The sequence below is a fragment of the Myiozetetes cayanensis genome, unplaced genomic scaffold, assembly GCF_022539395.1.
Source record: "Myiozetetes cayanensis isolate MyiCay16 unplaced genomic scaffold, myiCay2020 scf20-37, whole genome shotgun sequence".
Taxonomy (NCBI): Eukaryota; Metazoa; Chordata; class Aves; order Passeriformes; family Tyrannidae; genus Myiozetetes; species Myiozetetes cayanensis.
This window is the reverse complement of record NW_026087412.1, coordinates 8,394,908-8,410,563: the sequence shown is the minus strand read 5'-3', so window position 1 is coordinate 8,410,563 and position 15,656 is coordinate 8,394,908. Positions and strand designations below refer to the sequence as shown.

The following is a 15,656-nucleotide window of genomic DNA, read 5'->3' as shown; positions in this document are numbered from 1 at the left end:
GTGCCAAACCAAATCTGTTCCCTTTGTTTCAGGGTGGTTAGGAAGGGAACTGTGGTTTTACTTATCATATATTTCAAAGACTGCTGTATTAGTTTCCACTGTAAATTTCCTAAGGTAAAGTGACAAACCGGTAATTTTTCATTATGAATCAGCTATCCATGAAGGATTGGATTTAGGTCAGAATTTATTACCTTATGGAACCAAAGCCAATATTTTACATAATGTCAGCTATCTTGATATCAGAGAATTTTAATGGCCATGCAATTCTATTCAATGATGAAGTTATTTCAGTTGTGTAGTGTATGTCTAGGCAATTTGATGTACAGAGCCTTGAGATGAAAATTGGATAAACATGGAAAATGGTGATTGATTGGTGAAAGGTTGCAATAATGTCTGCCTTGATATACCTTTTATTGTTAAATTATTTATCTAATGCAATCTCCTACACTTTTAGGAGTCTTTAAGTTGGCATTAAATCGATGTTTAAGTCTTCACAGTCAGAAAGGTCTCATAACTCAAACTGATAAATATCTTCCAACAAATCAAGTGGAATAATGATCCATCTTAATATCTGAAAGTAGAAAAGATATTATTCTTTCTATTTGCTATGAATCCCTGTAGAAGGACTGGGCCATAACCCGGAAGAATTAAGATTAGAAGACAGAAAGAAAAAGTAGTTTGCAGTAGTTTGTCTGGGGAATCGAGAGCAAATTCTCTTTGCTTTGAAAGACCAAGGCCTTCCAGGAGTCTGTGTGTGGCTCATTCCTGGAGGCAAAGAGCAGAGAGGGGCTCCACAGTGTTTTGTCTGCCAAGGCTCATGGGGCATCTACTCCAGATGACTGAGCCTGCCTGTGACTGATCCCTGCTCAGGGTGGAGAAGGTACCTGGTAGATCAGTAGAACAGAAACACAGGTCCTTGGAAGAGCTGGAAACAGAAGCACAGGATGGCATTTGGATTTGCTCCTGGGAGTCAGAGGGTAAGCCTGATCCCACACAAGTGGCCATTGAAACAGTCCCTGTGCTGTGCCCATGTCCTGTGAAGCCTTGGTGCACGTATGCTCTGCCCTTCACGTCCTCTCATTTATGTTCTTTTGTCTAGAGTTTATCTAGATACAGATTAATAATTTTGTAGTGCATTGTTCAGAAAACAGTATAGGTAACTTACTTTTTTCCTCATCTACCAAGTGTTATATGGCAAGGGCTTGTATTATCTATCTAGAAGGCAGATAATAGGATCAGCAAGCACAGCTGAAGCTTTTGCTGCCTATGTACCAGTTTAAACACGAAAAACAAATATTAAGCATGGTCTATAGGCCAAAAAAATTATTCAGATAGTAACTAAAGCTAGTGAAGAGGGAGTGGGAATGTGAGTCCCTCTCTACCTTAAAGGCAGTGTGATATTGTTGAAAACTAATGCTGGAATTTTCTTTAATGATAAGAAGCTTTTGATTTTTTGAGATGGAGATAGTTTTTTTCTATCTTATGGATAAATAGAATCTCCAAATGAGTTTTCATCTTTAAGCATTACAAATTTATTTCAACCTGTATCTAAAACTATCAAGCTGAAATAGCTCAAAGCTGCCCAAAATAACCTTCACTACTTTCTAAGTTTGTCCAGAACTCAAGCAGAATGTGAAAACTGTGCATCATCCCTGAGTGATACATTTCAGAGCTGGTGAAACATTTTTCAGCATGTGCATAAATCATGAGTAGAAATAATTGTGATTTGACAATTTTCATTGTCTGAGTTGAGAACTGAAAACTGTAATTGTTATCTGGCCTAAATTGGTGTATCTTCACTTGGATAAAGCAGTGAACCAAACTGACCCTGAAGCTTTTCTAAAATGCCTTCATCTTCCTCTCCAACAGCATTTGCTTATGCTGAGCTAAAACATAAAAAATCCTACATTTCTTCAGATTAATTGGATTAAGCTAGACTGGAAATTGTGTAATACTACACAGTAGGCATTTAGCATCCCTAAAACTTCAAGGTTCAAAGAACAGTGTCTGTAGCAGTTCAGGCTCCCTACCTGGGCTTGTTTATTGCTTTGAACATGCAGACATACTTTTATGATTCATAATCATCCATAAAGAAATTCAACTGTTATTTAAAATGCTCTGTTGGGAACGCTCAGTAGTTATTAATTAATAATGCATCAGTAAAGCAACAAAAAGGCAGGTAAAGAAGCAGTTAGAAGTATTGGCTGGGTCTCTGCTGCCTTCAGAATTGTGTTTATGTCTTGTTTCCCCAGGGTTAGCTCGTCATCGTGACTCTGAGTTCTCCTCTGCATACTCCAGGCACTTTCTTTAGAAAATACTGACTGATGCATGAGTATGTCCATAATTAAAGGTAAATCAAAATGCCTGTTAGCATGTTGGTGTGGGTTAAGAGGTATAAACTGACTCTTAACATTTTTTCAGTGCCAGAAACCTGTCAGGGACTCATGAGAAGAGAACACAAAACCATTCAGTAATATCTTTGAAATGCAGAAAATTTAAGGCTAAGTATAAAAAGGAAAAAAAAAAGAAACCCACACCAAAATCTACTTTGAACTGCTGTTATATATGGCTAAAGAGGAGTTTTATTACACTTTATTACAGTGTCAGTGAGGATTAACGCTGTGAAAGTCAGTAGTAACCTGGTGTCATTGTGGTTAGAGTTGGATCAACTAAATGTTGCTGCTTTGAAGATGGATGAACTGTTGGGAGATTTCCTATACTCTCTGCTGGCCCAGAGCTGAGCTCTATTTAGCAATATTTTTTTTTGCTTTTTGCTTTCATGCTGATTACCACATTTGCAATGTGTCCTATTTTTGTGTGGTAATTGGTAATCTGGAAAAATTTACTTGGTGTGCAAGATTTAATATTAGTTCCTGCTGTCATGCTGACAATGAATTAGCTTTTTGGACTCTATCATATGTTCTCAGCAGGCACATATGTAATTAAAACGAGCCCACGTTGAGTTTCATATTAACACTCAAATCACCTTTGGCAAAAGGTCTCTGTGGTCTTTTGGGATTATACACTAGGGCAATGTAATTATAGTGTCAGGTGTGATTGCTACTTTTAAATACTTCTTCATTTAACATAATTTTAAACTTTTCAATACAGGTTCACTTTTGGATTTATAGAACAATTTTGTCCTCATAAAAAAGTTGCCAGCACAGGCATTCTATTTCAAATGTCATCCTCAACTCTGTGAAAGTTGTCCTGTTGAACAGTAAGCATTTGGTGTCAGGAGACATTGGATTATCTCACATAAAGAGTCATCCTAGAAATTAAAAGCATTTTTTAATTAGTGAGAAGGTGGTACTTGCGACGGGAAGGTCAGGGTGGTCCAGTCTCATGAAAGAAAGGGGGAGAGTGAGTGGTGTGTGTATGAATAAACAGTTCACCTTCCTGCAAGGCTGTCTTAAGAACTAATATGAAGAGATTTTTCATCATTCTTTTAATGTCAAAATAAAGATAGTGGAAGTTAAATTATATTTGAAGGAAATTGCAGCTCAGTTCCATTTGCTTCTTTTAGCCAGAATGGGGAATTGTTAAGGAGGCTCAAAGTTAATCTGCATTTTTATAGATCGAGAATTCTTCAGAACTGGAACATGAGCAGAATTTGTTTCAAACATGCTAATTCTCTTTTGATAGTGATTTTACACTGTCCATTCTCCATTGATTTCAGATGGGCTGCAGAGTAGGAGATGGACTGAAATGTACTCAGCAGATAAACTGAACAGAGTTATGTTGCTAATACTCATTAACAAACTCCTTGCCTTAAAAAGTACTATTTCTCCCTTACCTCCATTAAAAATAATCTCTGGGGCTTTTAAGCTATGAGAAGGATGAGTTCCTGATGGTCCACAGCCTCACAGAAATGGTCCACAGCTGCTGCTGTTTTGATAGACCTTGCTGTAGCTCTCAATGATTCCTGATTCTCTAGTGCTGTGGTTTTGCACTGTTCTGTAATGAGGTGCAGATATCTTTACTGGTCCTACCCATACAGATAGTGAGGTATAGAACTAGTTTTACAAAAAAATAACAGCAAACCTGTTGGGGTGTTTTTCCTGTCTCCTTCACTCAGGTGCTCAGTGACTCAGGGCTGTGGAGCACTTGCTCTTGGTCTGGAGTCTGCAGGTTATGGCCAGCTTTAACCAGCTGACAGCCAGGCAGTTCTTACTGCAGATCCTCTGCCAGCATTTCTTATTTTTTCTGGTCTCTTTTTTTAAATAAACATGTCATTTTACAATCTGTGAGATGTTTCTCATGTTTCACACTTTTCATCTCCTAAATTAGGTTTGCTTAGCAGTTTTGCTGCCAGTTGGTGATTTTCATGCCCTACTGTACTATAAAAGCCAAGTTGTGAATAAATTTGTTTGGGGCTCTGTCTTTTTAGAGTGGGAGGAGCTGAATTACATCTGAACACAAGTTGCTTGGGTTTTTTTCTCTTTTAAGCATCCCCTTGTGATAGGGGTGATTAAATAGTGTGTGAGTGAGAGGTGACAGGAGAAAAAACCAATTATATTGGAAACCAATGCTATTGAATTACATATAGACCTTCAAAGCAGTTTTTAGCATTTGCTTTACCTAATTAAAATGCATAACTACTTGGATATGTGCCCTGTCTCATAGTGTGCTGCCCCATTAAGTTATTCCTGGAGATCCACACTAACACATCGTGCTCACTTCGTGCCAAACTCCCCAAATTCAGTGGTGTGGGATAAGCTGCACAGAAGCAGAGCCTCCCTGAAGCCAAGGTCCTGCTAAAACCTTTCCACCACACAGGCAGCAGCATTGAAGGGCAGAATCTGTCCCAGCTGCAGGAAGTGGGAAGTGCCTGGGGCCAAATTTAGTACCTCTGACTGCTGACGTGGAGAGTTGCAGAATGGGAAGGCAGACTCTGAGGAGCAGAGTTAAGATAATTTTAGAAATAGTATCCATTATTATTTTTGTCTGTAAAAAGTCAGCATTAATTTTTTTGTTTCAAACGTTGCACATCTATCTCCTCTTGTGCCGTAGAGAGCAGACTCTTCTGCAAGTTACTGTTTAAGCAGCTCTTTGACATCCAAGGGCATCACAGCCTCATTAAAATCTGAGAGGAAATTATAACTGATTTATAAATTATGGTCTTAGTGCAAGAGTGTATTTCACTTACAAATTCTCCCCAGATGCTTTTAACAGTAGCCAGTGACTTATTTAGTCAATAAAATGATGTTTTCTGCACATTAGATTTTCTTAACAACAAAACTCTAATGTCTATTGAAATACAGAAAAATCACTTTATGTTGCTTTTGTTGAACATTTTCTAATGCCAGCAATTTGATTTTTCCTTTGTTTTCCTCTAGTGGTATGTTAATGGGGTCTTTTTATACCATGATGGAGTAATGGAGTGAAAGTCCTTTATTTTAGCAACAAGACTATGCTTTTTTTGTTCTATTCTTGCTCATAAATATAACTGTGAAGATACATCCTTGTGAAAACTAATCTAAATAATTTTCATTAGAACATTTAAAAAAATCAAGCTCAGTTAATTAGTAGTAATTTGTTTCTTGCTGGCAAGAACATTGTATTAGGAATTGTTTTCCCTGTTGGCTCGAAGGGATGAATGTTTAAAGGCCATCATCAAACCCACCTGCTATGGCTGCATCTGCTTCCTCTTATTAGGGATGCTTCTAAACAACTGAAACTCAGGTGTAAAATGGACAGTTAAAATTCTGTCTTGAACTCCTCATACACATTTAGTTATGTTTATGAATGAAAGTGATTTTAATATTCTCTCTTTTGTGTGGAGAGCTTGCTCTTGAAATTACTGACGGATGTGAGGGGGCACAGATTCGCTGCTGGTGCCGCTTTCCAGGCTGGAATTGGGCTGTTCCTGGGCACGTTGGGGGTTAGTTGGGAGGGTGGGGAACAGGCTGTGGAGCAGGAGTTTAGCAGCTGTCTGGTCAGTGGATGTTTCAGTCGCTCAGAACCCATCACAATGAAGCATGGAATTCCAGATATGATTTTCAAGGCACCCTAATTGGATTAGAGGGATTGTATTAAAGATATGTTGGCTATGAAATGTTTCGAGGATTAATGCCAGATGGTTTGGTTTTTATTTTTTTTCTTCCTTCTTAAACCATCTTTGCTAATCCCTCTTGATCAGAAGCAGCTTCTGGAAAGCACTCTAGTCAGGAAGGAGAGCACAGCCCTACCTTTCCCATCTCCCAGGAAGAGAGACATAGGTTGTAATATGCAGTGCATGGACCAAAATTCTCCACTTTAGTTCAATCCAGAGTGCTTACTGATAATTGTTTTCTCTAAAAATGTGCATATTTACATCCTGAACATTGTCCATGTTAATGAACAATTCTGGGGTATAAGGGTGGCCTGTGGAAGAATTAACATCCATGTGTTTCTCCTGTGTTTTAAGCTGTCCATATATGCTAAAATCTAGCTTAAGTAATGCAGTGCCATTTATTATTCAGATGTTATTTTAACTGAGCATACTATACAATTAAGTTTTTGAAGTCTGCCAAAGGAACCAGTGTTAATTGCTTACAGTAGAATCTATTTGCTGTTGGAAATGTCACAATATAATTATGTTAAATTCCTCTGTCTGACAAGTAATATACTTAGAGAAGACTGGTCCTCTTTTTCTTCTCTGCTGGGTAAAATTATTCACATTCTGCATTCATCCTCTAAGTTGTACACATGGTAGCAAGCTTGCCTGAAGCACATGAGCTGATCAGTGATAAAATAAAATGATAAAATATTCAAATGAACAAATGAGAAGTACTTTGGGTCATTTGGGAAAACCATTGCTTACCAGTGTCCTTTGACATAAAGGGTATTTGACAACAGTTATGTGTCAGCTACACATGATGAAAAATGTGTACTCTAGATGCAGAAACTGCATTTGTTTGTGGGAAGCTAGCTTTTAGGTGTGCTGTTTTACTTTGAATATTTTGATTCTGACTGTTTCTTAGCTAACCTAGCAGTGTATCCACACTCGAGGCATGTATGTATTTATGGTACATACACATACATGGATCTCATGTCTCACACTTCTTTTGCTGCCACAGTGTGAGATTCTCAAAAGCACTTAGTCCCAGCCCTGCAGCCTTTGAAATCCATAAAGCTTGACTCAAAGGGATGCAGAGGAAGCACAGCCTGACAGCTTTGGCATGAATCTTCCCAGACATGTGCTATTTTTCTTTTCTCTGTCTTTTGACTGTATTGTGAAATACCTATTAATTTCACTTGCAGTGCAAGTGTCAGCTAACATATAAGGCTAAACTTTCCCATTTTGCAACACGTTGACACAAGGGACAAGTATGTGGGTTGATTTTTGCTTTTCTAGTGCAGCCTTTATTCTCAGTACCTAACTAGACCTTTTCAAAGTAGCTATGCAAAATACATGGGAAAGTCTTTACTTTTTTGATCTGTTTCCAATATTGTGTTCATAATTATCTTGGGCAGAGAAGAAAGGCAGACTCTGTCCTTCCAATTCTGCATTTTAAAAAAATAGGAGACAGATGTAATGAAATCTCAAAGGAAGGATTAATTTCTAGTTAGCAGACCAGCTAGTCATATGGTATAAATTAACTTGGTCCTGGCCTTACACCAACTGATTATAATGATTAACTGTTAATTTCTTAAGATTGTCTGGGGGAAACGGTAGTTTACATAGGACTTGAAAGATGACAGCACAGTAAAACAAAATGGGCATACATTGATCAGGCAGGTAACAAACATGCTTTTATCTATCTATTCATTTCTTGGTGGTCTCAGCAGCGCATAATATCTCCTGGGAGGTTATGTGAAGTTAGAGGTGTACGTAGTTGCTTATGTTTTCACTCCTTATTGATTATTCGTGCTGTGAGCATGAGAGGAAGAGATGGTGTAAAGGTTACGATGTGCCACTCTCCAAACACAGCGAAACAGACACTCGAATCAGCAAAGGCTGTTTCAAATGCTAATTTGAAGTATGAGCCTTGATAGATTTCTATTGCTGTTTTGCCTAGGATTTGTTACGTTGATATTGTTACTTTCTTGTTTGATGTATGCCTTGGTTGCTCTGTAGTAACTGGTCGGCTTTCAAGTTTCTGTTCCTTGAAGGCTTAAACTTCCTGATCGTTTGTGGCAGAAGAGAAAGTCTGAACTGAAATAAGCACATTTTCTATGTTTTCATCCTGTCCTGCACAAGAAATCTGAAGGCTTCTCCAGCAGGGAAGGGAGTGATAGTACTTCAGTGTGGAGAAGAGCTGACTCCAAAGCCCACTGTCAGTTTTGGCGTGAATGGCAGTGAGCCAGTTGTTGGTGTCCCAGCTGGAATGTAATCCATCTGCAGTGAGAGGGCTGGCATCCTCGGGTGTGTAATTCAGGCCACCTAAATCAGTAGTCAGTTCTCTAATTGAGGTGCCCTTAGGGCAAACTACAGGACTTGGGGGCACCTCTGGGCTGCCACACTGCTCTGGATGCAGTCTAGGATTTGTGTGGTTTCTGGGCTACTAAGTCGAGCTAAGGTTTAAGGTGCAAGAGGAGTGAATGGTCTTTGCAAGGAATATTTGTGTCTGTTCTTGGATTTGCTTTACATTACATTTCTGAAGTCCAGGAATGTCACTGGATATAGTAAACATAGACCAATGCTCACTTAGAAGGCATTTTGTATCCACCCTAGTAACACTGATCATGATGTGCTAATTGGCTGTTAATTGATATGATAAATACTATTATTAGGAGATTCACTCTAATTCAACATTAATTAATTTACTGTTGCTTTTGAGTGTTATTTATTCACGGCAGTCAGTAGGAATATGGAGAAAATGCTTGACTAACACACTCCAGCGAAACTACAAATAATTGAGACTTGTCTCTCAGGAATGCTACCATTTTCATAATTAGAATACAGAAAAGCAAGCATTTGGAGATGATTGGCCTGCCTAGATAAGTATCATAGTAAATTAAGTTTAGTGTGTGTTACAAGTGCAGTATAGTGGAATCTGATAATTAGCTGGTCATTTGCAAATCATAAAAATGGTTTCAGTAATGACTCGAGACTGCAAGACAGAACAGAATTTTTGTTTGAAGTATGGCAGGCTGCTTCAAACCAAATGCTGCCGGGTTTTGTTTGAAATTTAGTGGCTATGAATGTGCAGTCACAGCACTCGCACGTGTACACAGGCACAGACCCTGAAGGTTGATTTTGGACAGTCCTGTGTTATCCCAACCGCTTTTGCAGCTTTTGTGATACAAAAAATTCTGGTCTTTGTTCTCAAGGTTTTTGTATTTCTTTATTTACAATGAATCCTGCAAATCATATAAAAAAGGACATATTCACCAAAGTTTTCTGGTGCAAATGTCTTTTCTGGATTTGGTTAATGGATGTTGCCTGCCTCGGTGGGTTCTTGAGTGAGTCTTGGAAGGGGTGCATGGAGCACAAATGTTAAGTAGTTGTAACAGGAGCATGACAAAGCTGGGAAGGAAATGTTTTCTTTTAAACTCCAAAACATAAAATTATATTTTTTCTGTTTGGGAAAAGATAGAAAAAATTCATCTTCTTATGATCCAGTTGTGGATATGAAACAGTTCTGCCTGTGTCCTCTATCATCCTACCTTCCTTCTTTCATTCACTATTTTTCTGTTCATGGACAGCAGAACTGAACCTAAATCTGTAATGACATTGAGTTTCCCTTTTTATATAAATTCTGCAGGGATGCAGAGCTGCTTATCAGTTCACAGACTCTGTAAAGAAACTTCCAGTGATCTTCTGAAGGGAATTGTCCAGCTGTAAGGCAGTGTCTCTTCTCCTCTGACTACCCTAAGTTTATACTGTCACCCTCTGAAATGATAAAAGAAGGCTCAAAATGCCCACATCAGCAGCTCCTTTGTTCCAAGACAGGGCTTCTTCTCATCATGGAAAGAACATTACTGAAATCTGTCTCTAATGTTAAATGCACTGGCCACTGAGTTCGTGTAAATTATGTCTTGCTGCTTCCCACCTACCCTGCATTGATTTTTGCTTATGGGTTACTTGATCATATGAACTTACAGAGGATCATAAATTGCTTCTGTAATTCATGGTAGAGTCTGAGGATGAAAAATAGTAGAATGGAGTTATTGAGATAAAACATGGCTGCAAAAAAATTGAATATCCACTCTTCAATAGCAGTATGATTCCAGACATTTTTTGCAAGGTTCTCAACACTAACTCACAGATAAAAAGGATGGGTAACAGCAATTTTAAGGAAGTCTACAGAACATAACTAGCAACACTTCATTCTGTAAATCATAAGCATCCCTCTCAAATCCCCATGCCCTGGGGACGGTTGTACAGAAGATCATCTCAGCTGATTTCACCCCCCCTGCTTTGCTAAGCAAGTTAAAACCCAGTAGGAGAAGCCACACATATGACCAGTCATGTTAATTATCTTCATCAGGAGCTTGGTTTGTTTTGCTAAGGCAAAAAGCCCCTCATGGGTGGCGGATGTGCTGGGTTCAGCTGGCACACAAGGAGCTGATTCCCTGGGGTGGAGCTGATTCCCTGAGCTGCTCATGTTCGTGCCGCTCCTTGGCAGCACAGGAAGGCAGGTGATGGCCCTGCAGTGAGCAGGACGTGTCTGTGGTGCACAGAGTCCTGTGTGGCCCGTTGCTTGTCAGAATTCACCAAAATTACACTCAGCCCACTTTGTGGTGAATACCTTGTTTGCTACAGGGGTCTTCTACACAGTGAATAGACCAGTGGGCATTTAGTGTATAAACAAACATTATAATTATAAAATCAAATCAGTGTTCACCTAAAATTCTTTCTTTCACCGAAGATCTCCACAAGGGCCACCATGGAAACAAATGAATCATTTCTTTGGAGGTGCAAACTGGCATCCCAAAGTTGGCATTAAGGTTGCTGAAGATAGTTTCCTAGGTTCTCGTTTGGGAAAAATTGCTTTTTGATCTAAGTAGGATTAACACACACTGTGCTACAGAAGTTACCTCAGCTGTGCAAGAATGTCCTCACTGGAGGGTACTGCAGCAAGGGAGAACATTCCCTCGAGCCTGATGGTAAGTGATGCACTTGCTGTAATGGGTCATTGGGCCTTAACTCCAGAAGAGTTCTGGCTCAGGACAGATGAATGTTGCTGTTATCAAGCCTTCAGACAAAGGCTTCTCATCATGTTCTAATGGCTCACTGGTAAATTGCTCAGTGACATTTTTTATAGTTTTTGTATAATTCCAACTACTTCTATTACTAGGTCTGATAAAAAAATCGTGTGTTCTAAATGAAAACATTGTCTTGTCTTTTTTTTTTTTTAATTTGTTTGTTTATTTTGTCACCATTCAAACAAGGCAAAACTGATTTTGCTCTAACCAAAATGAAAAACATTTTCAGATGAAAGCCAAGCCTGGAAATTTTCAACCTGCTGTGTTGTTATGAGTTGTGAGCAATTGAAAAGGAGTTCATAGTGGAAATCTGAGTTCAGCAACTACCACTCAGCTGGCTGTTGCAGAAATGGTCCCACTGAAGGGAATGAGGCTACTCCTGTGAGTAAAAGTAGGGACTGCAGAGCTCTACCTCTTTGGAGTGATTATGGCTCATACTCTGCTATAATGACAGGGCTTCTGATTGCATTTATGGATGTAATAGCAGTAAGTAGTGGGCTGAACTACACAGCAATAACTCTTCTGATGTCCTCTATCCATTGATTCATGGATCAAGGCACAGTGTACACACACAGCTGTGTTCAGATGAAGTCAGCAGCATCCAGGTATGTCTGTACAGGGGTATCCTGTTGAACAGCCAGGACAATACAAAACTGAGAACAGAATTTGATGGGTTGATTTACAAAACATAATATGGCTCACAAAATTGATTAAAAGATTGCTTTGTGCAGCTGGAGAAGTCTGATCTCATTAATTAGAGGTAGAAGTAAGAGATTAGCAGGTTGGCTCTGAGTTATATTAGTGGGTGATTGAACATAATGTGGCATCACAACAAATATGAAAATGATTGCACCATCTTCATTATTCTGGCATTTAGTAATACTGCAATACATGAAGATTAAACTCTTAATTATGAGTATTGATTTCCTTAAGGCTTTAGAAAGTACAGGTTGAAATTGCACTAGAGCTGAGATTCTCCTGTTATCTACAAAACCAGGTACGGATTTTCCTGCTAACACACATTTATGCCAAGCCTTTCAGTTTTGAACAGGAAGCCAAAAGGCAGCTTTCTCTTTTCTCAGTAAGTTTGTGAAAGACATTTGGTCACAGATCAAAGTGGCATGTTTGTTTTCAGTGTAGGATAGCACAGTAAATACACTTTGATGCAAGGGCTAGAAAATGTTTGTTATGAGCTAGGTGAGCACTGCCCCTTTTGTTGAGGCTCCACGTGGCAGTTTCTCTGAAGCAAGGCAGCATGAGAAGTCGCTCTTCTATCCATCTTTTCCATTGTTTAATGAAATGGAAAACTTTGAAGAAATTGAAGGCAACAAGTCCTGCTTCCAGGCCAGAGCTACTGTTTCACCTGTGCCAGATGGCCATAAAGAGGATGCTCCATTCACTCTCCCTACTCATTCATTTTTGCAAAGGTATAAGTTATCCTAGAAAAAGGGAATTCCCTAAAGGCATAGGAAACTTCACACAACAGAAACCTCACCCACGCTCAAAGAAACTTTCTACGTGAGATGGAGTGCAGCTCCAGTCCCACTGAGACTGCCCCAGGTGACCTGTGCAAGAGGAGAAGGTGGGAATTCTCCTGTGTTGGCTTGACTCATTTTTCTTGGAAGGGCAGACGATGGCGTGTGGAGAGGTGACAGGTGTTGTGAAGGCTGGGAGCAGGGAGTGCTGGAGGCAAGGAAGCTGCCTGTGAATTCTCTGGTATGCACAGGTTTTATAGAAATTAAGTGGATGGAGCTGTTCAGGTCTTTACATTGCCTGTATAGTTCTGAAGTCCTACTGTATTTTTTAGTAAGCAGATACTCAGTTGGATGTTTCCTGCCAATTTCATCTTATTTGCAAACCAGGCTGGTTCTTTATCAGTGAAACAGTCTGAAAAATAAAGGGTTCTAAGCAGCCACAAGCTAAAACCAGGGAAGTGACAGTATAAAGCAAAGTAGCAGATAGTCTGACAGATGGAAAAAGGATAACATTCTTACCTTTGTGAAATTCCAAGCAGCCAAGAAAAGGATTAGATTAAAGGAGTCATAATAGTGTGCAGGTTGCAAATGAAAGTATGGAAACTTAAACCTAAAAGAGAAGGAAGAAAGAAGCACATGGAAGAAGAGGTTAGAGGAGGAAAACAGCAGACAGCAAGATAAGTCACTGCAGGAATTTATTAGAGAAACCCAATGAAATGAGGTGGCATTTCAGGTGAAAATTTGGGAGGATTTTGATCTCAGTAATTGCTAGATAAATGAATAGTGTGGGTATTGAAGGCAAGTTAGTTTAAAATAAAAGACCTGCAATATAGCTATTTTAAATTTCCCTCACCTTCTACATATCGTTTCAGAAAGCCACTGATTTCAGAAGAGAGGTATCCAAAAATGTAATGAAAACCACTAAAAATATTTGAGTCCATTGATGGGACATCATCAGCTTGAAATCAAAGCAGTTTAAAAGAAAAATGGCTTGTTTTAGCAATTGCAATTGCCCTTCATTCCCCTGTCTGTTCTCCTTGCAAGCACATTTTCTTTCTCTCGGAGTCCCTTTTTGTCCCTGTCACCGTGCAGAAATCCTAAGCACATGCATGGGGCAGCTCATCAGCTGCACAGGAGAAACAGTAGAACTGGGCAAAGGCTAATGGCCATAATAAAAAACTGAAAATTATAGAAGAAATTAAAGCTTTTTAATTTTTTAATGTTCACCTGATTCTTACTTAACTGGTGGTGGAGGGTTTTTTAAAGAAATGCCATGTGAGTTGTTTGTGTCCCACTTGAAGCTGAGTGACTCATGGGGCTGGAAATGGCTAGTCTGAATACAACTGGGGGGGCAATAAAATTGCATTAATTCATGAGCAGTAGTACTGCAGACTGGTGTTCCTTGCAGGCCTGTGGACAGTAAGGGTCTGCTGCATGAGGCAGTGAGCCTCTGGCACCTTGTAGGCTCTTCATTGTTCAGTATCTGTGTATATTGCTGGATAGGGACACAACGTTTAGCCCCTTACGTAGTCCAGCCAAGAGCCTGATTCTAGGCATGAGGAACACCTCTTACAGGTACAGTTTCCTGGACCTCCAGGATGGGAAGAACAGATTCTGACTTAAAGCAAGTGTTCTAGGGGAGCATTGCTGAGGAGGAAGGAACTCGAAGGGAGAATTATGGGAGATGTTGAAACCATTTCTTTCTGGACTGTGCTGCTCCCATTGCAGCAGAATCTCTGTCTAGTGGTTGTCTATAATAAGTGTTCCAGTTACTCAAGGGCATTTCATTACAATTAAGGGGGTAAATTGTTTCATCACCTGAAACAGTGCTCTGCAGACTTCCAGTTGGTCTGGTTTTTTCTGAGTTTATGCTATTCCTTTGAACAAGGAGAAGATACACAGGAAGGATCAGGCAAAGGTCTTTTTTGTGTGTCCAGACTTTGTTTTGTAACTGATACATTTGAAAACAAACAGAACCAACAAAAAAAGAAAGCTTTTGGTATTGCTTACTTTAATCAATATATGCTTCCAGTTTCAAAAACCTGTGGAAAAGTGTTTTCTCTCTCCCTCACTCTCACTTCATGCTTGGCAAATGTCTTCTTTCTTGTTCCTTCTGTCAAATCACACAGACATAAGTGTGTGTTTTTAATAGCTGTAGGAGATGTTTTGGAAGGTGCAGTGGGTTTTGTGGCTGTACTCCTGCTGTCTGATAACTGTGCCCAGGTGCAGCCTCAAGTTTTTCCTGTAACAAGGACAAGCCTCTTGTGTCTGCAAAAGGAGTCTTGAGATGGGGGGTACGTGGAGGTGGGAGGAGAAGGGGGCATCACAAAAGGCACTGAGGGCAGAAACTAACTGAAGAATAGATGTCAGTTTTTGGATAAAATTGCGATTTTCTTACATTGAGTTCAGGTTTTTGAGTTGAAGAGCAGTTACACAAACCAAAAACAAAGCACTTCAAACTCCTTATTGAAAATGTCCCTCCAGTTCCCCAGTTAATCAGTATATCCTGTCTGAACCTCGCACTGTGGCCTTCACTTTACAAAATAAGGACCAGAAATTACTCCTTGAAAATAAAAAATGAACATAAATTTTAAATCTGATTGTAAGAGCTCCTCTCCTGCATGAGGAAGTGAAAATATGCAACCTGCCATTTAAATGTTCCAGGATACATCTGCTGTTACAAGTAAATGCTATCAGTCAATAATCCTCAGCAGCTGTTAAGTAGCAGAGTTTCACCAGCTTCTCAGCAGAGCTGTGCTGATCAGAGGAGCGAGCATAAATGGCCAAACAGGGGGTTTCATTCTGGGGGCATGTTGGCCTTGACATTGTTTGAATACTTTGAAGAGTGCTCAGAAACTTTGAGGTGACTCCTTTGAAGGTACAAATGTGCGTACTCAGGTAGAGCTTGGGCCAACCCATAAACATCTGGGTACTTGCCCACGTTCATGCAGCCTTGTTCAGGAGGAGGCACACAGGCAGGGCTGCGTGGGGAAGGCTGGCATGGCTGTGCCCAAGTGGTGATGGCCCTGTGTGGGGACAGAGGAG

At 39.7% G+C, this 15,656-nt stretch overlaps 1 protein-coding gene across 2 annotated transcripts in view; it reads left to right on the top strand.

Moving 5' to 3' along the window:
• Positions 1 to 15,656, top strand: part of XYLT1 (xylosyltransferase 1) — a 175,188-nt gene that overhangs the window by 96,657 nt on the left and 62,875 nt on the right. The window lies entirely within an intron of this gene.